This window comes from Bos indicus, chromosome 16 (assembly GCF_029378745.1).
Source record: "Bos indicus isolate NIAB-ARS_2022 breed Sahiwal x Tharparkar chromosome 16, NIAB-ARS_B.indTharparkar_mat_pri_1.0, whole genome shotgun sequence".
NCBI lineage: Eukaryota > Metazoa > Chordata > Mammalia > Artiodactyla > Bovidae > Bos > Bos indicus.
Window position 1 is genome coordinate 80,719,982 of NC_091775.1, and position 23,982 is coordinate 80,743,963.

The 23,982-nt window shown below is 41.4% G+C and overlaps 1 protein-coding gene across 5 annotated transcripts in view; it reads left to right on the plus strand.

The window, feature by feature from the left end:
• The window catches only part of KDM5B (lysine demethylase 5B), a 73,624-nt gene that overhangs the window by 2,354 nt on the left and 47,288 nt on the right, over nt 1–23,982 (plus strand). The gene's annotated exons all lie outside the window — the stretch shown is intronic.

The following is a 23,982-nucleotide window of genomic DNA, read 5'->3' on the forward strand; positions in this document are numbered from 1 at the left end:
TTCTAGATGATTACGACCACTAAGTTTTTGGAAAACGAATGACTGTTAAAATGGGGATTGGGTTTACTGGTATTTTACTTTTCAAAGTAAGGGGAAGAATTACAAAGTATTTCTATTTCTTTTTGTCCTTAACCTTTGCATCTTTAATTAATGGTATTTAAGGTAGCTTCAGTTTATAGCTGCTTCTCAGTGATGGTCCTAAACTACTTGGCTATTGAAAACTTGAGGTTCACAGAAATTTGTTTGAAATATAGTAAGGTAAATGTGATAAAAGGTAATAAATCAAAAAGACATTACCCAAATCCTGAGTTACAGGTTTAAAGATGGAAGTAAATCTTTTTTCAAATTACATCAAGTGTCTGGCTTCCTGGATTTCTTTCTTCAGTTTACAAGTAATCTGACTTTTGGTTTTATTACCCTTAAAATGCAAATTTTCATTTCCTCCTTGATGTACTTAGGTTTCTTTTTAAGGACAAATTGTATTTCCATGTCACTTTGTGGTATTTGGAGATGGTTAATTTTAGGGGTGTAATTATTAGGCAAAAACTAGTTGGCTGGTCAGTGAATTTCTGAGTCTCCTGAGCTTGATTGGAATATATTTGATGGCTTCAGTAAGCGACTCTGTTGTTCTCAAACATACATCATTTGGCCATAGCTAGGCAGATTCCACAAATTTCTTCTCTGGTGGTATCCAGAAGTCGGAGATTTAAGTCAAACCCCAGATGGCACAGTAGACACATTTTTCAACTTTAACTTCTTGTGGCCATTAGTTTAATCCCTTTGACTTTATAGCCAGAGTGTAAAACTTTGAACAGTCAGCATCTCTGAGCCTGTTGGTTCTGCCCTGAGGAGCAGGGAGGAACGCAAGTGTACCTCTGTGTGTGGGGGAGGTTTGAGTGACAGGTGCCGGTCTGTCCTTCCTGCCCGTCCTTCTCCCTGGTGTTGCTTTTGCTTGACGTTGGCCTCATCCTCTTTGTTGTTTTCCCAGTTTCTTTGGTGTCCTGAAGTTTTTCTCTTTGATTCTTTGCCGCCTTAAATCTTTTAACATTTGGGGGGAAACGCTTATCAATAGACATATCCTTGAGCAAAGGAAGAATTTACAATTAAAAAAAAAAACCACACAGTTTTGTTTATATATATATATATATATATATATGTACACGCAGTATACAGTTCTTCAGTTTAAACTGCAGTTCAGTAGTTTTTAGTATTTTCATGGAGTTCTTACAACCATCATCAGTTGTTAGAGCTTGTTCATCACCCCTCCACCCCACCCCAGAAGAAAGCCTGAACCAGATTGTAACCACTTTTTAAGACAGATTTAGAACTATGCCTCTCAAAAGAACTTTTTTTTCTCACTTGATAGGAGGCTGGGTTAAGTAAGTCCTGCAGTTTTAGTTTGTAAATGTGTCTGCCTTAAAGTAAAAGCAAACTTCATTTGTTGTAGTGTGTGGATGGGTGTTTAGCTAAATTTGACTTTGCCAATGGTAAATTGGTCACACCCAGATCCTTAGATATCCATCTAACTTACTCTTAGTTAACCAATCAACAAATTAATAGACTCATAGAATGGAATGCAAGTGATATTACAAACATAGGAGGCAGCTAAAGATTTATGTCCCTACCCCCAGTGGAGAAGTTTCCCTTCCTGTGGTTATAGGATTTGTTTTTAAACATGCAGTCTAAACCTTTTTTAAAGAGCAGAATGAAGAGAGAATTGCCTTTGAAGAGTGTTAATTGTTGCAATTTAAAACTGGAGGATTGAGTTCATTATTGAGAGAGAGCTACAAGGAAAATTAGAGAAAATGATCAACCGTCAATTTCATTTTTTGTCTCTAAGATACTTAATTTTCTTTATTTCTGGTTGATCAGTAGTCAACTCATTTACTTGTTCAGTTTGGGTGACAGTAACAAAGTCCAGGATATTTAGGATACTTTAATATAGGCATACAGTAATCTGCCAGTGAGAGAGTTTTCTTTTAGAAAGGCAAAAATACCATTGTGAACTATTCAATTAAAAAAAAAATGAAGGAATCTGGTTTATGTGCTGTAAAATAGCTTTCTGTAGGCTTTTGTAACCTCTCATTGTTGTTCTAATTGGACCACATTAAAGTTTGGCTATAGAAAAGGATAGAGGGACAGCTCATGCCCCAAAATGAAAGTGCTAATTAATTAGGTCCCTGGGTTTAGGTTCCACGAAGTCTACTTGTGTATCTCTTGGCAGAGGCCATCTTTGGGTTTAAAAACCAGTAACCAGGAAAGACCTTGCTTTCTCCATTGTATAGCCCTTGCATTGAGCTGGTGGTCTGATTTTTCCTTTCCAAGAGAATTATATATTCTTTGGGGATTATGCTAATATACCTGTTTTATGAGCTAGAAGACCATTGCAGCCTCATTTTTTTTTTTTTTTTTTTTAAATTATGTGGAATACGTGTTGAGAACTAAAGGACTGACTGTACTTTCAGAAATGTCTAAGTTTGGGCCCCTTGAAGAGGAGTCATCAGAAGCACACTGATAAGTTCCTTGGAGTGGATCCTGCCATATCATTGGGCCACTCATTTAGTTTGGATTACTTAAGAGTTTGAGACACTAGTAACTGGATTTTAAAATCTGAGTTGCAAGAAATTTGTTTAAGACATGAGAATTGTATGCAGCTTAACAAGGATTTCCTAAGTACTTATTAACTGCTGTGTCCTAGCATGGGATTAACAAGGAGAAAAGTGAGATAACACCTTTGTACACTGCAGAAAATGCTTCTAAAAATGCTCCTTTTTCTGTAACTAACTATTGGATGAATTCAGTGGTGACTTTGCTTTTGCGACCTCCAAGTTTATGGAGACTATGGGGTAAAGCCATCTCTGGGGAACTAGGACTCTTAGTTCCGTAATTGTAGGATGGGAGAACTTGACTAAACGCATTCTTGTCTTAAAAAAATTCAAACTTTTAATTATAGATCACTGCACTTAAAGCATCATTGCCATACACCTTTAGATGTGGCCCAGAGTCATCACATCCGTTCATCTGTTACATTGTTTTTAATCATCTAAATTGTCTTTCTGGACTTAGGACTAGTTACTTTGCTCTGCTAGAAGCTTCATTTCCAGAGTATAAATGAAATTTTTTAAGTTACAAAAATAAACATACACCACATGGTCCCTTTATGTGTTTTCCTGGGTGTAAGAGAGCAGAAGGCAGAGTAGCAACATAGGCATTGAGAGTAAACTAGTGACCTCAATTGGAGAGAACAACTTGGTTTAGCTCTTGTCTTACTCAGGGCGAGTGAGATTTGGGCAGCTAGGAATGAGGTTCTGTTAGGGAGAGATGGCCTCTCTGCCTACTCGGGATGGGGATTGGACTTCTCAGTCTCTCTAGTGGTTTGTTGCCTTGTGGTATGTTTGTGACACGTCTGTGGGAGCGCCTGGTCACAGAGGCTGGTGGTGGGAGGTGGTGCCCCTTGTGCCCTTGCCCACTCTGGGTCCATCTTCCCGTCTTACAGACATCATCTCAACAGAATGCAGCTGGGAGTCAGGAGTGAGTGAGAAGCAGAACCAAGTCCCTTCTGGAAAATGAGTTTGAAGGAGATGAGAGGCAAGGGTCTGATGAGTTGCTGGGCAGGATGTCATTAGGTTTACTTGCTGTGAAGATGGTGATTGACTCCAGCTTCAGTGGTTCGGTTACTGTTTTAGCAGAATTGGGGATGAGCATTTAGGTGACCTCAAATGTTTACAAGGAGCCATTTAAAAGTCAGGCTGTTGACAACTGTTTTCTATCCCCTTAAAGTCTACATGCCCTCCACCGCCCTGCACCGCCCCCCGCCCCCCCCCCCCCCCCCATCATAACTTTGTTTTTCAGGCACTAAACTAAAACATCCCTAGGCAGAAGACATAATGAATGGCTTTTTTTTTTTTTTTTAAACTTGTTGATTCCATTTCACTTGGAGATCTGTTATTTTACGACAGATGTAGAATTTAAGAAATACTTAGCAGGGATAAAAATAAACTTTTATCAAGGAGAGTATATGTGGGTTTTTTTTTATGTTATATAAAAGAAGGAGTCAGTGTTGATTTTGTAAAATGAGTGAGTAGAATCTTGAATCTAACGCCATCATGACCTTGGACAAAGTCATTTTTTCCCAGTGTATGCCTTCTTACCTGCTATAAGAAGATCTGACACTGACCTAGGGCTGCTGTCCAGACTAATTAATTGATGGTTTGCAAGGAGCTTAAATTCCAAAGCTTATGTTTGCTAACTGCTAAGAAGAGTCTGGGGACAGATTTACAGAGACAAGGGTTAGGGCCAAATGCATATCCCTCATTTTCTCTTACAGCGAAGGGATTTGAAAAAGTGAAAAAGTCAAAAGCCCAGCATCAAAACTAGAATATACAGAGTGTAATTCTTCTATTGGTTTAGGTAAAACTTTTCTGTACCTAAGTGTTCTTTAAAATTGAAGTTTAAAAAAAAAGAAAAAAAAATTTTTTTTTTTTTTTTTTTCAGGTAGAGGTGTTAGAAATTATTTCAGAAAATTTGCAGTGCATGTGTGTTATACAGGGAGGAGTTTGTATTTGGAAAGCTTTGTGTTGGGATGGCTGTGGAAGCCCTGCCGATGGAGAGCATTCTATTTTATCTAACATAATTTAAATAGTCCCAGTGCTTTCCTGACAGGATGGTTAGTAGAATTGAGTCTTACTAGTGAAGTGGGGAGAAAGGTAGAACAGGTGGGAGAGAAGGCTTAATTTGGTCCTCAGGACAGAGCCTGAGTATGTTCTATTCTATTACTGACAAGTAGCAAACTTTTTAAAAATAAAGCTCATTAGAATTGCTATACAGTCATACAAATCTGGATTTCTCACTTTTGTTGTTCAAATATATTATCAGTACTGTTTTCTAAATGTGTTAAGACACAGTCCACTGGTGTACATACCAAGTTTTACAACCTTTGAATGTTGAGTATTTTAATTAAGAACATGTAGCTAGGTTGAGCTCTGTCTTCCTAGCTGTGTTCCTCGTGTGGCCCTAGGCAGACTTTTGTGCATTCCTACATTAATTCTTGCCACCTCACAGCTTGATCAAATTGTAGTGTTAGAGAACTAAGTTTAAACCTGAATGTGTGTTTTCAGCACTTGGCTGGGGCTTTTGTTAGGCATGTGTTCCTGTGAGGCACACAGGTATCTGAATGTGGCCATCTACTCCAGTCCTGTAGCTCCAGAGACAAAGAACCAATCCTATCAAAACCACATAATTACAAGGTCTTTAAGGCAAGATCCTCCCAATTTTCTGTGTGGTTGTACCAGCTCATCATTTGGTGATATTTAAACCAGATGGGACCGTCTCATCCCTGCCAGGCTTTGACTTGGACAAGGAGCGCAAGGCTATCTCAGGGTTTGTGCTCTGATATCTTTATCTGCAGGAAGGGAGGTGCGGGCATGGCGATGAGCAAGGTCTGCAAAGAGGATTTTTGGAGTGTAACCCCCTTTGGTAAAATTCCAGATATTCCAAGCTTTTTTCTTCTCCCAGAGAGGCTCTTATCCAATATTATGATGCATTTTGAACAAATTGAGAACAGCTACCAGATTTCCCAGTGGAAGGCTGGCTTCAGGTTTTGCGTAGCTAAGGGTTTGGGGTTTTAAAAGCTACACTAGAAGGCGGCCCATTCTTCTGGGTTCCTCTCTGTAACTACTTTTTTTTTTTTTAAACTTTTTAGTAACAATTTTTTTCTCTAATAACCTTGTGACTTTTCCTGTATTCCATATGTAAAATATATCTTTAACTTATGTAATAGATAATTCAGTTCAGTTAAGTCGTGTCTGACTCTTTGTGACCCCATGGATGGCAGCACGCCAGGCTTCCCTGTCCATCACCAACTCCTGGAGCTTACTCAAACTCATGTCCACCCAGTCTATGATGCCATCCAACCATCTCATCTTCTGTCGTCCCCTTCTCCTGCCTTCAATCTTTCCCAGCATCAGGGTCTTTTCCAGTGAGTCAGTTCTTTGTATCACGTGGCCAAAGTATTGGAGTTTCAGCTTCAGTATCAGTCCTTCCAATGAATACTTAGGATAATTGCTCATCAAAATTTTTTTTAGGGGAATAGGGTTTAAAATTTGGTTTAGGATCCAGGGTAATTTGTTTTTGAAGGTTGGTATTAGCTAGTAGCTCAGTTGGTAAAGAATCTGCCTGCAATGCAGGAGACCTAGGTTCGATCCCTGGGTCGGGAAGATCCTCTGGAGAAGGAAATGGCAATCCACTCCAGTATTTTTGCCTGGAAAATCCCATGGACACATAGGGCTGCAAGAGTGAGACACGACTTAGTGACTAAACCAAACCGTTAGCTAGTTAGGAAGTGAAAACTTTGTGAAAAGATCGTGGAGCAGGAATACAAATGTTTGACTTCTGGTATGTTTTCCATTATCTAGTTATTATCCTTGAGCTTCCTGACCTGAGGGTCATGACTGTTTTCAAGGTTTTATTCCATTAACCTGACTTTAAAATGGGGATAATTCTGGCCTTAGTTTACATGAAGAGGCATAAAGAGGGTAAGTAAACTTCTCAAGGTCACCTGGCTACTAAGTAGAGAAGCCTAATGTGAGCCCACACAGTATTCTTAACCATTATTTATATTGCCTATACCCGCTGGGAGGGATTGGGGGCAGGAGGAGAAGGGGACAGACAGAGGATGAGATGGCTGGATGGCATCACTGACTCGATGGGCGTGAGTCTGGGTGAACTCCGGGAGTTGGTGATGGACAGGGAGGTCTGGCGTGCTGCGGTTCATGGGGTCGCAAAGAGTCGGACACGACTGAGTGACTGATCTGATCTTATCTGAGGATGGTGGACAGAAAATTATGGATCTTTTTTTTTTTTTTTTTTAATTGAAGTGCAGTTGATTTAAACTAACAGTTTTGGGCTTCCCTGTGGCTCAGACGGTAAAGAATCTGCCGCAGTGTGGGAGACCTGGGTTCGATTCCTGGGTCAGGAAGATCCCTTGGAGAAGGAATGGCAGCCCACTCCAGTGTTCTGGCCTGGATGGTTAGTGTTAGTTTCAGGCGCACAGCAGAGTGGTTCAGTTGTATGTATTCTTTGAGATAATTTTCTACTGTAGGTTATTATAAGATTGAATATTGTTCCCTGTGTTACACAGCATGTGTGTTTTATGTGTAGCAGTTTGTATCTGTTGATCCCATATTCCCAATGTGTTCCTTTCTGGCCCTCCCTTTCCCCCTCCAGTTCCATCACTTCATGGGAAATAGATGGGGAAACAGTGAAAACAGTGTCAGACTTTTTTGGGCTCCAAAATCACTGCAGATGGTCACTGCAGCCATGAAATTAAAAGACGCTTACTGCTTGGAAGGAAAGTTGTGACCAACCTAGATAGCATATTCAAAAGCAGAGACATTGCTTTGCCAACAAAGGTTCGTCTAGTCAAGGCTGTGGTTTTTCCCGTGGTCATATATGGATGTGAGAGTTGGACTGTGAAGAAGGCTGAGCGCCGAAGAATTGATGCTTTTGAACTGTGGTGTTGGAGAAGACTCTTGAGAGTCCCTTGGACTGCAAGGAGATCCAACCAGTCCATTCTGAAGGAGATCAGCCCTGGGATTTCTTCGGAAGGCCACCTCATGCGAAGAGTTGACTCATTGGAAAAGACTCTGATGCTGGGAGGGATTGGGGGCAGGAGGAGAAGGGGACGACAGAGCATGAGATGGCTGGATGGCATCACTGACTCGATGGACGTGAGTCTGAGTGAACTCCGGGAGTTGGTGATGGACAGGGAGGCCTGGCGTGCTGCGGTTCATGGGGTCGCAAAGAGTCGGACACAACTGAGCGGCTGAACTGAACCAAAAGTTTTCTATGCCTGTGAATCTTGTTTCTGTTTTATACATAGACTCATTTTCATTATCTTTTAGATTCCACATATAAGTAATATCATATGATACTTGTTTTTCTCTGTCTGATTTACTTCACTCAGTATGATAATCTTTAGGTCCATCCAGATTGATGCAAATAGCGTCATTTCATTATTTTTTATACCCGGATAGTATTCTGTTGTATGTAGGTACCACATCTTCTCTATCCATTCATCTGTTGTTGGACATCTAGGTTGCTTCCATTTCTTGGCTATTGTAAATAATGCTGCTGTGGGGTGTGTGTATCTTTTTGAAGTTTCTTTTCTCCAAATATCTACCCAGGAGTGGGATTGCTGGATCCTCGGTAACTCTTTTTAGTTTTTAGAGAACCGCCTCCATATTGTTCTCCAAAGTGCATCAGTTTATCAATACATTTCCACCAACAGTATACAAGGGTTCCCTTTTCCAGTAGGTTCAATAAAAAAACATTTCTGTTAACTTAGTTTATGCTGCTAAGGTAGGACTTTTTTTTTTTTTCCCTTCTTCCCATTCCGTGCAACTTGTGGGATCTTAGGTTCCCAACCAGGGATTGAGCCCAGGCCCACAGCATTGAAAGCACACCACAGGACTGCCCTGGAATCCGAGAACAGTTAAAGGAAGATGTACTGAGAGAAGTTAAGTGACTTGTCTAAGGTGACACAGCTTTTAAAGGACTGGGGAATTCCAAACTGGCTTTTTACTTCTGAGTTCAGTGTTCTTCTAATACACAGTGACCAGTGGCTCCTTTCATGGATCCCAGAAATTAGCTGGGCTTTTTGGGAAGGAGAGTGTGATCTTCCTTTGGTTCCCTTTGGCTATCCTGACACACTGCAGGAAAATCATAATAGAAGCTGTCCTTACACGATACCAAAGCGCAGCACTGTGTTGTTTTGTCTGTTTTTTGTTGTTGTCCAGCTCTTTGCAACCCCATGGAGTGCAGCACACCAGGCTTCCCTGTCCTTGACTATCTCGCGGAACTTGCTCAGACTCATGTCTGTCGAGTTGGTGATGCCATCCAACCATCTCATCCTCTGTCGTCCCCGTCTCCTCCTGCCCTCAATCTTTCCCAACATCAGGGTCTTTTCCAATGAATCAGCCCTTCGCATCAGGTGGCCAAAGTATTGAGAGTTTCAGTTTTAGCATCAGTCCTTCCAGTGAATATTCAGGGTTGATTTCCTTTAGGATTGACTGGTTGGATTTCCTTGCAGTCCAAGGGACTCTCAAGAGGCTTCTCCAACAGCACAGTTCAAAAGCATCAATTCTTTGGCGCTTTTATAGTCCAACTCTCACGTCCGTACATGACCACTGGAAAAACCATAGCCTTGACTAGACGGACCTTTGTTGGCAAAGTAATGTCTCTGCTTTTGAATATGCTATCTAGGTTGGTCATAACTTTCCTTCCAAGGAGCAAGCGTCTTTTAATTTCATGGCTGCAGTCACCATCCGTAGTGATTTTGGAGCCCAGAAAAATAAAGTCAGTCACTGTTTCCCATCTATTTGCCATGAAGTGATGGGACAGGATGATGAGGTTTAGGCAATGTTAATGTAAGGGATTTTCTTACCTGTTGACTTTGAATTAATAGGAATTCTCAGCTGTGCTATAGGAAACTGAGAAATCCTTTTTTGTCAGCTCTGGTGAAGGAAGAAATGGATTGGGTCCTTGGGGTTGGCTCCAGGTTCCATTCAGTAGGCTTATTGATACATCAGTAAGTGCCAGGAATTGTTAAGGTTCTGTAGTGTACAACTTTGACTTAAGGAAGCTTGTAATCTACTGGTGAGAAAGATCGGCAACTAGATTATATAGTAGGATGTGTGCAAGTAATGGAAATTGTATATGGAATGTTTGAAGGTATTAGGGTTGGGCATATATGGAGGTGGATAGAGAGTATAGGGGGCTGCCTGGGGTATCTGGGAAGACTGGGTTAGGGCAGAGTTAGGGAGGGATAGGAATGTAGAATGAGAGTGAGAGTCATTCGAATCCCCAGAAACATCAACATACAAGGAATGAAGAGGATCTAGATGGAGGCTGCAGGGAGTGTGCTGGGAAGCCCCGGAGAGAAAAAAGCTGGTTTGTTGAGTCTATATTTCAGACTTAACAGGACTTCTTGGCGATGATTTTCTCAAGTCTCAACTCTAGACACAGCTGTAAAATTCTCCATTTAAAATCTGGGAAAGTAGATAATAGAGGAGTTTTATTGACTATGCCAAAGCCTTTGACTGTGTGGATCACAATAAACTGTGGAAAATTCTGAAAGAGATAGGAATACCAGACCACCTGATCTGCCTCTTGAGAAATTTGTATGCAGGTCCGGAAGCAACAGTTAGAACTGGACATGGAACAACAGACTGGTTCCAAATAGGAAAAGGAGTACATCAAGGCTGTATATTGTCACCTTGTTTATTTAACTTATACGCAGAGTACATCATGAGAAACGCTGGACTGGAAGAAACACAAGCTGGGAAATAGATGGGGAAACAGTGGAAACAGTGTCAGACTTTATTTTGCGGGGCTCCAAAATCACTGCAGATGGTGACTACAGCCATGAAGTTAAAAGACGCTTACTCCTTGGAAGGGAAGTTATGACCAACCTAGATAGCATATTCAAAAGCAGAGACATTACTCTGCCAACAAAGGTTCGTCTAGTCAAGGCTATGGTTTTTCCCTTGGTCATGTATGGATGTGAGAGTTGGACTGTGAAGAAGGCTGAGCGCCGAAGAATTGATGCCTTTGAACTGTGCTGTTGGAGAAGACTCTTGAGAGTCCCTTGGACTGCAAGGAGATCCAACCAGTCCATTCTAAAGGAGATCAGCCCTGGGATTTCTTTGGAAGGAATGATGCTAAAGCTGAAACTCCAGTATTTTGGCCACCTTATGCGAAGAGTTGACTCATTGGAAAAGACGGCAGGAGGAGAAGGGGACGACAGAGGATGAGATGGCTGGAAGGCATCACTGACTCGATGGACGTGAGTCTGAGTGAACTCCGGGAGTTGGTGATGGACAGGGAGGCCTGGCGTGCTGTGATTCAGGGGGTCGCAGAGTCGGACATGTCTGAGCGACTGATCTGATCTGATAGTGCATGTCCCATTGATACCAGGCAGCCCTTCAAATGAGGACCAGTTTTATCAGGCTGGAATTTCCTCATATTTTGGGGTCGGGTGCATCATAATCACATAATAAATAAATCAGATTTATTATTATGCCCACACTGCTCGGCTTGCTGGATCTTAGTTTCCTCACCAGGGGTTGAACCTAGGTTGCAGTGGTGGAAGCGCCTAGTCCTAACCTCTGAACCTCCAGGAATTCCTAAATTGATTATTAAATATGGAAGTACGTGTCAAAGAAGTTAGATAGTGCTGTCTGTACAGCAGTAACAGAGATACGTCATAAGATAAATTCAAGATTTTTGGACATAAGACCTGTATCTACTATCCTAAATTGAGCTTGCCTGTGTAATATTACATCCTTTTATCTTTCATACAGAAGATCTAGCCTTGAAGCATGGTCAGAATTCGAGTATATTGAATAGACGGTCCGGTTATCCTTCTGTAAATATTAGGTGATTGGTAGTGGGGTGAACAGAGCAGCTTCCTAGCAATTCCAATTCAGGTTCAAGCTTAGTCCTTTCCTTTGAATATGGCTATTAGGGATCATACATATTCTAAAATTATTTCCACTTTTTTAAAAAATTTTTTTTAATTTCCACTTTTGTTATTAGATTTATAGTTAATATATCTTAATTGCAGCAGGGTCAACAGCTGTTAAATATTTGCTTTAATTAAATGTATGGCTTACTATTTATGTTTCTTTTTTGTACAATTGCAAATGTGTCTTGAGATAGATGGGAAGAGCTGACTCATTTGAAAAGACTCTGATGCTGGGAAAGATGGAGGGCAGGAGGAAAAGGGGACGACAAAGGATGAGATGGTTGGATGGCATCACTGACTCGATGGACATGGATTTGGGTGCACTGCGGAGTTGGTGATGGACAGGGAGGCCTGGCGTGCTGCGATTCACAGGGTCGCAAAGAGTCGGACACGACTGAACGGAACGGAGCTTGAGATAGAACATCAGAACAAAGATTCATCTTTAGTATCTTCTCCTAGGCTCAGGCTGATTTTTAGTGTCACTGCTGTCCCTTTCCTGACCTTGATTTTTGAATGTCCAGGAGAGCCCAGTTTGTCAAGTACTGAAAGTGTAGTGTAGGGCATGTGTTCACAGGTCTAATAAGGCTTTAAAGATAGGGTGTGGGCTGTTTAACTTTGCCTGCCCTTGGTGCCCAGGTTGGTTTGGGTGTTACCAAGTACAGGTTGAGGGGGCAGAGTCCAACCTCATTCCTCAAGTCCTTTCCCTGACAGATCATTTTTGTAATCTTTCTGAAGTATGTAATCTTTTCTCAACTTTAAACGAAAACTACTTACTAAATAATTTCAGAAACTGCAGTATTGCTGCTGGATCACGATGTGGTGGTATAGGCATACTGAAGTGATGTTCTTACCAGCTACAATCACTGCAGCGGACAAGGATCTGGAACTCTTGCAGACTCTTTCAGTGACCATAAGATGTCTGTGACCTGAAATGAATAGTGCTTTCCTGTCGTATTGTCAGCCTCTTCAAGGGGAAGATAATTTGCTCTAGAGATTCAGCTTTCTTAGGATCTTTCTTTCAGCGCCCCACAAGAGACTGACCCAGACTTGCCGGTGAGTGTTCAGGAGTTTCCGGCAGAGGCGTGGGTTGGCGTTGGCCAGCTGCAGGGTTGGGGCACTGAGTTTGGCAGTGCACAGGACCTTTTGAACGAGGTCACCATTATCTTCATTACCCCCAGTTTGGTCTCAGGTCAAACAACAGGGAGGGAACACAGCCCTGCCCATCAACAGAAAATTGGATTAAATATTTACTGAGCACGGCCTCGCCCATCAGAACAAGACCCAATTTTCCCCACAATCTCTCCCATCAGGAAGCTTCCATAAGCTTCTTATCCTTAATGAAAAACCACAATCACAAAAAACTAATCAGATGGACCACAGCCTTGTCTAACTCAATGAAACTACAAGCCATGCCCCTTAGGACCACCCAAGACGGATGGGTCATGGTAGAGAGTTCTGACAAAACGTGGTCCACTGGAGAAGGGAATGGCAAACCACGTCAGTATTCTTGCCTTGAGAACCCCACGAACAGTATGAAAAGGCAAAAAGATAGGACACTGAAAGATGAACTCCCCAACTTGGTAGGTCCCTAATATGCTGCTGGAGGTCAGTGGAGAAATAAATACAGAAAGAATGAAGAGACGGAACCAAAGCAAAAACAACACCCAGTTGTGGATGTGACTGGTTATGGAAGTAAAGTCTGATGCTGTAAAGAGCAATATTGCATAGGACCCTGGAATGTTAGGTCCATGAATCAAGGTAAATTAGACGTCGTCAGACAGGAGATGGCAAGAGTGAACGTTGACATTCTAGGAATCAGTGAACTAAAATGGACTGGAATGGGTGCATTTAACTCAGATGACCATTATATCTACTACTGTGGGCAGGAATCCCTTAGAAGAAATGGAGTAGCCACCATAGTCAACAAAAGAGTCCAAAATGCAGTACTTGGGTGCAGTCTCAAAAACAACAGAATTGATCTCTGTTCGTTTCCAAGGCAAACCGTTCAGTATCACAGTAATACAAGTCTATGCCCCAACCAGTAATGCTGAAGAAGCTGAAGTTGAATGGTTCTATGAAGGACCTACAAGACCTTCTAGAACTAGCACCCAAAGATGTCCTTTTCATCACAGGGGACTGGAATGCAAAAGTAGGAAGTCAAGAGATAGCTGGAGGAGTAACAGGCAAGTTTGACCTTAGAGTACAAAATGAAGCAGGGCAAAGGCTAATGGAGTTTTGCCAAGAGAATGCACTGGTCATAGCAAACACCCTCTTCCAATAACACAAGATATGACTTTACACGTGGACATCACCAGATAGTCAATACCGAAATCAGATTGATTATATTCTTTGCAGCCAATGATGGAGAAACTCTATACAGTCAGCAAAAACAAGACCGGGAGCAGGCTGTGGCTCACATCATCAACTCCTTATTGCCAAATTCAGACTTAAATCGAAGAAAGTAGGGAAAACCATTAGACCATTCAGGTATGATCTAATCAAATCCCTTATGATTATACAGTGGAAGTGACAAATAGATTCAAGGGATGAGATCTGATAGAGTGCCTGGAGAACTATGGACGGAGGTTCATGTCATTGTACAGGAGGCAGGGATCAAGACCACCCCCAAGAAAAAGAACTGCAGAAAGGCAAAATGGTTGTCTGAGGAGGCCTTACAAATAGCTGAGAGAAGAAGAGAAGCTACACCTTTCTAAAGAATAGCAAATAAAGATTAGAAAGCTTTCCTCAGTGATCAATGCAAAGAGATAGAGGAAAACAATAGAATGGGAGAGATTAGAGATCTCTTCAAGAAAATTAGAGATACCAAGGGAACACTTCATGCAAAGATGGGCACAATAAAGGACAGAAATAGTATGGACCTAACAGAAGCTGAAGATATTAAGAGGTGGCAAGAAAACAGAAAGTGAAAGTGAAGTCGCTCAGTCGTGTCCGACTCTTTTCGACCTGTGGACTGTAGCCCACCAAGCTCCTCCGTCCATGGGATTCTCCAGGCAAGAATACTGGAGTGGGTTGCCATTTTGTCTCCAGGGGAGTAAAACAGAAGAACTATACAAAAAAGTTCTTCATGACCCAGATAACCACGATGGTGTGATCACTCACCTAGAGTCAGGCATCCTGGAATGTGAAGTCAAGTGGGCCTTAGGAAGCACCACTATGACCAAAGCTAGTGGAGGTGATTGAATTCCAGCTGAGCTATTTCAAATCCTAAAACATAATGCTGTGAAAGTGCTTCACTCCATATGTCAACAAATTTGGAAAACTCGGCAGTGGCCACAGGACTGGAAAAGGTCAGTTTTCATTCCAACCCCAAAGAAAGGCAATGCCAAAGAATGCTCAAACTACTGCACAATTGCACTAATCTCACATGCTAGTCGGAGAAGGCAATGGCACCCCACTCCAGTACTTTTGCCTAGAAAATCCCATGGACGGAGGAGCCTGGTAGGCTGCAGTTCATGGGGTTGCTAGAGTTGGACACGACTGAGCGACTTCACTTTCACTTTTCACTTTCATGCATTGGAGAAGGAAATGGCGACCCACTCCAGTGTTCTTGCCTGAAGAATCCCAGGGACAGGGAAGCCTTGGTGGGCTGCCGTCTATTGGGCACTTCTAGTCGGACACGACTGAAGCGACTTAGCAGCAGCAGCAGCAGCAGCAGCACATGCTAGTAAAGTAATGCTCAAAATTCTCCAAGCCAGGCTTCAGCAGTACTTGAACCATGAACTTCTGGACGTTCAAGCTGGATTTAGAAAAGGCAGAGGAACTAGAGATCAAATTGCCAACATCCTTTGGATCATCAGAAAAGCAAGAAAGTTCTAGAAAAACATGTACTGCTGCTTTATTGACTACGCTAAAGCCTTTGACAGTGTGGATCACAACAAACTGTGGAAAATTCTTCAAGAGATGAGAATACCAGACCACCTTATCTGCCTCCTGAGAAATCTGTATGCAAGTCAAGAAGAAACAGAACCGGACATGAAACAATAGAGTGGTTCCAAATTGTAACGTATGTCACGGCTGTATATTGTCACCTTGCTTATTTAATTTATATGCAGAGTACGTCATGCAAAATGCCGGGCTGCATGTATCACAAGCTGTAATCTAGATTGCTGAGAGAAATATCAATAGCCTCAGATACACAGATAACACCACGCTTAATGGCAGAAAGTGAAGAAGGACTAAAGAAGCTCTTGATGAAAGTGAAAAAGGAGAGTGGAAAAGTTGGCTTAAAACTCAACATTCAAGAAACTAAGATCATGGCATCCGGTCCCATCACTTCATGGCAAATAGATGGGGAAAGAATGGAAACAGTGAGAGACTTTATTTTTTTGGACTCCAAAAACACTGCAGATGGTGACTGCAGCCATGAAATTATAAGATGCTTGCTCCTTGGAAGAAAAGCTATGATGAACCTGAACAGCATATTAAAAAGCAGAGACATTACTTTGCTGACAAAGGTCCGTCTAGTCAAAGCTGTGGTTTTTCCAGTAGTCATGTATGGATCGGAGAGTTGAACTGCTGAGCACAGGAGAATTGATGATTTTGAACTGTGGTGTTGGAGAAGACTCTTGAGAGTCCCTTGGACTGCAAGGAGATCCAACCAGTCCATCCTAGAGGAGATCAGTCCTGGGTGTTCATTGGAAGGACTGATGCTGAAGCTGAAACTCCAGTACTTTGGCTACCTGATTCGAGGAACTCACTCTTGGAAAAGACCCTATGCTGGAAAAGATTGAGGGCAGGGGAAGGGGAATGGAGAGGATGAGATGGTTGGATGGCGTCACTGACTTAATGGACATGAGTTTTGAGTAAGCTCATGGAGTTGGTGATGGACAGGGAAGCCTGGAGTGCTGCACTCCATGGGGTCAGAGTCAGATGTTGCAACTGAGCGACTGAACTGAGCTGAGGTTCTTTCTCTGTGAATTTTAAAAGGATCCTTCCATTATAGGCGTTATGAGACTTTTGGGACATGCCAAAAATCTGTATGAATTGCTCCAGATAGCTTGGTAGTCACCTATCAAGGGGGTTTTTGTACTTAGCTTGTTCCTACAGAGGGACCTGGGAGGAAACTGTCTTTGAAGTCTGAAAAGCAGTATTAACGGGAGGATTGTTTTATATTTTCATATGGTTTTAACAATAATAAATTCAAGTCATTAGAGGCCTTTGTAAATGCAGAGTATTATTTCCCAAGTTTTATTAAAAATGTTGAAAAAGGAGCTTATTTAGACTAGCGCTTAATAACTGAATACCATGATATGTGTCTCTCTTTTTTTTTTTTCTGATGTATTTTCATTTACTAAGAGATGGTCCATAGAAACAGTGCTTTCCCTTCCAAATACTTTTTATTCAGAAATTAAAACATGTTATTTTAAACAAGAAGTTGTGTAAAAGTGAAAACTGGCTTTTTTTTTTTTTTACCAGCCCCTATCTATAGGAGTTATAATTTTAACAGAAGTTTTTATCTCTTGGTACTTATTTTCTTAGTACAACTATTAAAGACCATGTATATTGCAAATGATTGCATTGGTATTTTCAGGATCTTTTTGGTGTTAGGACTTTAGGGGAGATGGGTTGCCATGTACCTTTTCTAAAAATACTGGCATTACACTGATTGGTCAAGAAATCGTTGTTAGTGGATGGAGAAGACACTTAAAGGACTTCTTTTAAAATCTGGACAGACTGAAGGGGGAACCCTCTAGGGGTCTGTTTGGGCAATTGTTTCCAAGGTGAGGGCAGAGGACTCTTGGAGAGTTCACTGGACCTTTTCAGCAGGCTCAAGGGAACTTCTTTTCAACTAAATGTTTAACTGTGACCAGCTTTTCTTCATATACTTCAACAGAAACAACATATACTACAACAGAGTGATAGCATAAGATATGAAAATCCAGCTTATTTCTATTTAGCCAGGCATTCCAGAGATTGGCAAAAGAAAACTACTCACCAATTCTTTGCTTATTATTAAATGAATTTGTTTAAATCTTAATTTCTGATGCAGCAAAAATGAATAGATAGAACCTATCTAAAATAAATCTCTTTGAGGTCCTAATTTAAGAGTTTAAAGGGGTTGTTTTTGTTGTTCATTCACTCAGTGGTGTCTAACTCTTTGTGACTGCACGGACTGCAGCACATCAGGCTTGCCTGTCCTTCACTATCTCCCTGAGTTTACTCAAACTCATGTCCATTGAGTCTGATGCCATCCAACCATCTCATCCTCTGTCACCCTGTCCTCCTGAGGCCCTTTGTCTTTCCTACCATCAGGGTCTTTTTGCATCAGGTGGCCAAACTATTGGAGCTTCAGCGTCAGACCTTCCATTGAATATTCAGGGTTGATTTCCTAATTTAGGATTGATTAATTTGATCTCCTTGCTGTCCAAGGGACTCTCAAGAATCTTCTCCAGCACCACAGTTTGAAAGCATCAATTCTTTGGCGCTCAGCCTTCTTTGTGGTCCGGCTCTCACATTGTTAATGACTACTGGAAGGAAACACCATAACTTTGACTATCCAGACCTTTGTTGGCAAAGTGATGTCTCTGGTTTTTAATACACTTTCTAAGTTTGTCATAGCTGTCCTTCCAAGGAGCAAGCGTCTTTTAATTTCATGACTACAGTCACTGTCTGCAGTGATTTTGGAGCCTACTTAAGGCCAAAAATTTGAGAGTCACAGTGGTAAAAAAGGAACTTATTTTTGCAAAGGCTCGACTCAGTAGGAGTAAATCTAGGGTCTATGCAGAAGTGGTTTCTCTTTGTGCTCAACCTTTAAAGAGGCAATTATAAAATCAGTAGAGGTTTTGGTAAAAACTTATTAAAGTGTTTTCAAAAGGCAAACAATAGATTTTCTCACATAACCGGTAACAACTGTTGAAGTGGGCCTGTTTGGTCTCATTTTGTCATTAAGTTTAAAATTCTTATATCAAAGATATGATTGTGTTTTGGTTTTTGACAGTTCTATTTTGGAGTCAGAAGTTTGAAATATAAGATAAAAATTGATCCAAATTATTTTTCAATTGAACTTTTAAACTATTTTAAGTTTACAGAAAAATGGAGAAGATAGGTCGTTTGAGAACCTCACCTAGTTGCTTCCCCCTTTACTAACATTCTGTCAATGACCTGCTAATATGACACATTTGTGGTATAAATCCATGAACAAACAGGTGCACTTCGGTTTCGCCTGATGTCTTCTGTTGCAGAATGTCACCTGGGACATCACGTCACGTTCACCTGTCAGGTCTTTTGGGCTCCTCTTAGCTGTGGCGGTCTTTCAGATCTCTTGGTTTTGATGACCTTGACAGTTTTGAGGAGGACTGACTGGACATGGCAGCAACTTTTTTTTTCTTTTCAGGAGCCAGTTCTCCTTGCAGTCTTTCCTGTTGGCTGTGGAAACATTTAAACATTAAAGCTGTGGGAGTTTTTGTTCTTACCTTAACTAAAGTAAGCCCTCTGCTACAACATGCACCTCACTTGACACAGCTGCCCATATCTAAATAAGGAGCATGATGTATTTTACTAAATATTGTTTTCAAATACTTGTCACCAAGTTTTCCTCATTGACAAGTTTTTAGCAGTGAGAGGTTTTTTTTATTTTATATTTTTAATCTTATCTTTATAGAGACAATTAAAATTCATTTTCCTAATTAGACTTTGCTTGTCAGTAACATTTATTGCACATCCACAGCACTGTTCTGGGAAGGTAGTTTTCATTTTAAAGTCTTCCTTATTTTTATACTTGTCTGTTACAGAACTCACTGTCATTCATAAAAGGTGGTCTCAGGCAGGCACCTGTGGTTCCTGTGATCACATTGATTTATTTTTTCCTGTACTTGGCAGTGTGTAAAATGTGACCCTTGAATGAAGCTGAAAGAAGCTTCTTAGAAGGTATAAATGTTTTGTTTATGATTAACGTTGAAAAGTAAAGGAAATAATCTCAATGTCCAATAATAAGAAATTATTAAAGTACCAATACAATGAAATATTGGACTTCTCTGGTGGCTCAGACGGTAAAGCGTTTGCCTGCAATGCAGGAGACCTGGGTTTGATCCTTGGGTCGGGAAGATCCCCTGGAGAAGGAAATGGCAACCCACTCCAGTATTCTCGTCTGGAAAATCCCATGGACGGAGAAGCCTGGTTGGCTACTTTCCATGGGGTCGCAAAGAGTCGGATACGACTGAGCGACTTCACTATCTATCTATCACTATAGTAATAAGTAAAATGCAATGTAATTTTTGGGGGGAGGGTTTGAAATTATGAAGATAAGTATCTTAGAAAAAACACTGGAAGGATGTATACCAAAATGTAGCAGGCTTTTCTCTACAATTATGGCTGATTTTTTTCTTTATATTTTTTTCTGAAATTTCAGTAATAAGCCTGAGTACTTTTGTATTAGGGAAGAAAGTATATTTTAAACCTATTGTATTCCTTAGCCTTTGTCCCATAAGAAAGTATGCAGTCAGGAAATTTTACATAGTGGTCATACAGAAAATGGCTTTGTCAGTAGAAAATACTGATGTCACCCATGAAACCATAGGTGGACTTGCCCTCGAGTGTTATTTTTTGTGTTACAGAAGTTGAATTCCATTGCCACCCTAGCACCTCCTCTCTAGACAGTTTTGTTAACTGCCTCTACACTTGAATTAATTTGCCTAAAACAGTCTGATAAGAATCTCTCTCTCTCTTTTTTTTTTTTTGGTCGCGTCACACAGTATGTGGGATCTTAGTTCCCTGACCAGGTATTGAACCTGGGCACAGAGTTGATTCCTGGACTGCCTGGGAATTCCCTAGGAAGCTCTTTCAGCATGAAAATCCTGCTTCAAAAAGCAGGATGTGTGTATCTAATGCTGGAAAAAGAATACAGGGAAAAAAAAGATGAATGGACCTTGAGTAGTATATATAAATGAATTCCATTTTATACAAATTTATAATGAAGATTAGAGAATCACAACCATTGTTTTAAACATAGCCAATCAAAAAAGAGAGAAACGATTGCATTAGGCTTCCTGGAAACAACACAGCTTTGCAACATGAACATTTCCTGATCGTTAACGTGTTTTTTCCTGCCATTTACTGTGTAAATGCCAGGTACCTCTCTAAAGGCTTTGCCCGTATTATTTTCCTTAAGCTTCCTGATTTCCTCTTTTACATGTACACAAGGCACAAGGAGATTAATCTAGTTTAGAGTCACACAGCAGAGTCAGGCTTTGAACCTGGGCAGGTGACTACGGTGTGGGGAAGGCATAAGACCCCACTGTGCCTCAGGACTCAGCCCCGAGCAAGTGACACATGGGGATTGTACGGAGCCCTTGCTTGTTATATTTAATTTTCAATTCATTTCGGTCGCTCAGTCATGTCCAACTCTTGCAACCCCATGGACTGCAGAATGCCAGGCTTCCCTGTCCATCACCAGCTCCCAGAGCCTGCTCAAACTCATGTGCATCAAGTCAGTGATGCCATTTAATTTTATTTAAGTTTATTGTTTATTCTGACTTTAATGAGTTAAATGTAAAGTATATATACAGAGGGATTTAATAATTATGTGTATATATAGATATATAAAATTTAGACAGGATGCAAGTTAAAACAAGTTCTTTTCTATCCCAAATACACTGTTAACTTTTTTTAAGAATCTTTTTTATTTTTTAAGTTATGAAGGTATGATAATGCATTACAGGAGATTTGGAAAATGTAGAACAGAGTTACATATATTTCCACTTATATATTGCTCTTTTTTTTTTCTAAGTAGGTGAATTAAGATTTTTAGTTGGGGTTTCAGTATCAAACTCAAAAATTAATAGAATGAATATACAGAGAGGTAGAAGGATATAGTAGACTTGAGAAAAGCACTGTGAACCAATTTAATGTAATTAAGATTTGTACAATTTTCACACAGTACCAAAAGATATTTGAAAATAACCCACGTATTTTCAAGTACAGTGTGACATTTACCAAGAGAGATCTTTGAGTTAGATATTGAAAGCCTCAATACAGTTAGAAAACTGAAAAACCACACAGGGTGATTACAGAGAAGAAGGCATTTAAGTGAGAAATTAATATCAAAGATACTTTTAAAACCCCATGTGTTTGGAAGTTAAATGTCCACTTTTAAACGATGGCTGTATCTAAGAAGCCGAAACAAGGAAAATTAGAAAATATTTGTAAGAGAATAAAAATGAAAAGAGAATTTTCCAGATTTGGTTGTATGCAGCTGAAGCTGCTCAGTGCAACTAAATACAATGTGAAATCTTGAATAAAAAATTAAAAAGATAGTGTACCCTAGGAGAAGGCGATGGCACCCACTCCAGTACTCTTGCCTGGAAAATCCCATGGATGGAGGAGCCTGATGCGCTGCAGTCCATGGGGTCTCGAAGAGTCGGACATGACTGAGTGACTTCACTTTGACTTTTCACTTTCATGCATTGGACAGGGAAATGGCGACCCACTCCAGTGTTCTTGCCTGGAGAAGCCCAGGGACGGGGGAGCCTGGTGGGCTGCCGTCTCTGGGGTCGCGCAGAGTCGGACACGATTGAAGCGACTTAGCAGCAGCAGCAGCAGCATAAGATTTTGTGAAGTTTGAACAAAATCTATACTTTAGTTAATAATACTGTATCACACTAATCTCCTATGTTTTTTTTTTTAAACAACATAGTATTTCCTTATATTCTCAGAAATGGATTCGAAGTTTCAAGCTTCATTCAAATTAAGAAAAAAAAAATCCCTAAAATAATTGTCTTTTTAGACTTTTAGCATGAATACTAAATGCCAAAATACATGGAACTATATCAAAGTTTTTTACTGAGTCAAACAAGTAGACTCAAAATGTCTTAATTTTTTAGGCTAGGCAAAAACTCCTAAGTTTTCTAAACTATATTTTACACACTATTTGTATATATAATATGTGTATAAAAAGCTTTTCTACTGTGCTTGATGAAAGCTTGAGAAAGAACAAAACAAGAGAGAACACAAACTGAATGAAACGGGAGCGTTGCCATCTTCTGGGACCCCATAATGCGAATGCTGGTGTGTTTAATGTCCAGGGTCTCTTAGAGACTGTCCTCATTGTTTTTCCCCCCATTTTTCTGTATTCTGTTCTACGGCAGTGATTTCCACCATTCTGCCTTCCAGGTCACTGATCTGTTCTCCTGCCTGAGTTTTTCTGCTGTCGATTGCTTCCACTGTATTGCTCATCTCTGTTCTTTAGTTCTCTGTGTTCACTCAGTTGTGTCCCACTCTTTGTGACCCCGTGGACTGTAGACCCCCAGGCTCCTCTGTCCATGGGATTCTCTAAGGCAAGAATACTGGAGTGGCTTGCCATGCCCTCCTCCAGGGGATCTTCCCGACCCAGGGATTGGACCCGAGTCTTCTCCTGCATTGGCAGGGGGGTTCCTTTTGGTGGTGGTGGTGGTTTAGTTGCTTAGTCGTGTCCAACTGTTGCAACTCCATGGACTGTAGGCCGCCAGGCTCCTCTGTGCATGGGATTCTCCAGGCAAGAATACTGGAGTGGGTTGCCATTTCCTTCTCCAGGGGATCTTCCCGACCCAGGAATCGAACCTGGGTCTCTTGCCTTTCAGGCAGATTCTTTACCCACTGAGCTTTGAGGGAAGATCCTTCCTTTTGGTAAAATTTGTTATAAAGCTTTAATCCAAGTATCTACTGTGGGTGGCAGTTACACTTCCTCCCTGTTGTTTGGCCTGAGGCGACCCAGCTTTGAGATCTATAGGCTCTGAAAGTGACAGTGTTACTCCATCAGTCTTTGCAAGACTCTTCAAGTCCATGGGCTGCAGCCAGGCTCCTCTGTCCATAGAATTCTCCAAGCAAGCATGCTGGAGTAGGTGTTCATTTCCTTCTCCAGGGAATCTGCATTAACCCTATCATATGCTATGGGCTCTATGGTAGGGTTAATGGCGACCTCCAAGAAGACTTAATGCCAAGGGACATCTTCCAGGGCTGCTGCTGCCAGTGCCCCGTCCCTGTGGTGAGCCCTGCTGACCCACACCTCCACAGGAGACCCTCCAACAGCAGCAAGTAGGTCTGGTTCAGTCTCCTGTGGGGTCAGCTGCTCCTTTCCCCTGGGTCCTAGTGCACGCAAGATGGCTCAGTTGGTAAAGACTCCTCCTGCAGTGCAGGAGACACAGGTTCAGTCCCTGGGTGGGGAAGATCCTCTGGTGGAGGAAATGGCTCGTCACTCCAGTATTCTTGCCTGGAAAATCCCATGGACACAGGAGCTTGGTGAGCTACATACAGTCTATCTGTGGGGTTGCAAAGAGTCGGACACGAGTTGGCAACTAAACCACCCCCTTCAGGAGTGGAGTCTGTTTCCCCCAGTCCTGTGGAAGTCTTGTAACCAAATCCCACTGGCCCTCACGGTCAGATTCCCTGGGGATTCCCAGTCCCTTTGCTGGACCCCCAGGCTGGGAAGCCTGACTTGGGGCTCAGAACCTTCACAGCAGTGGGGG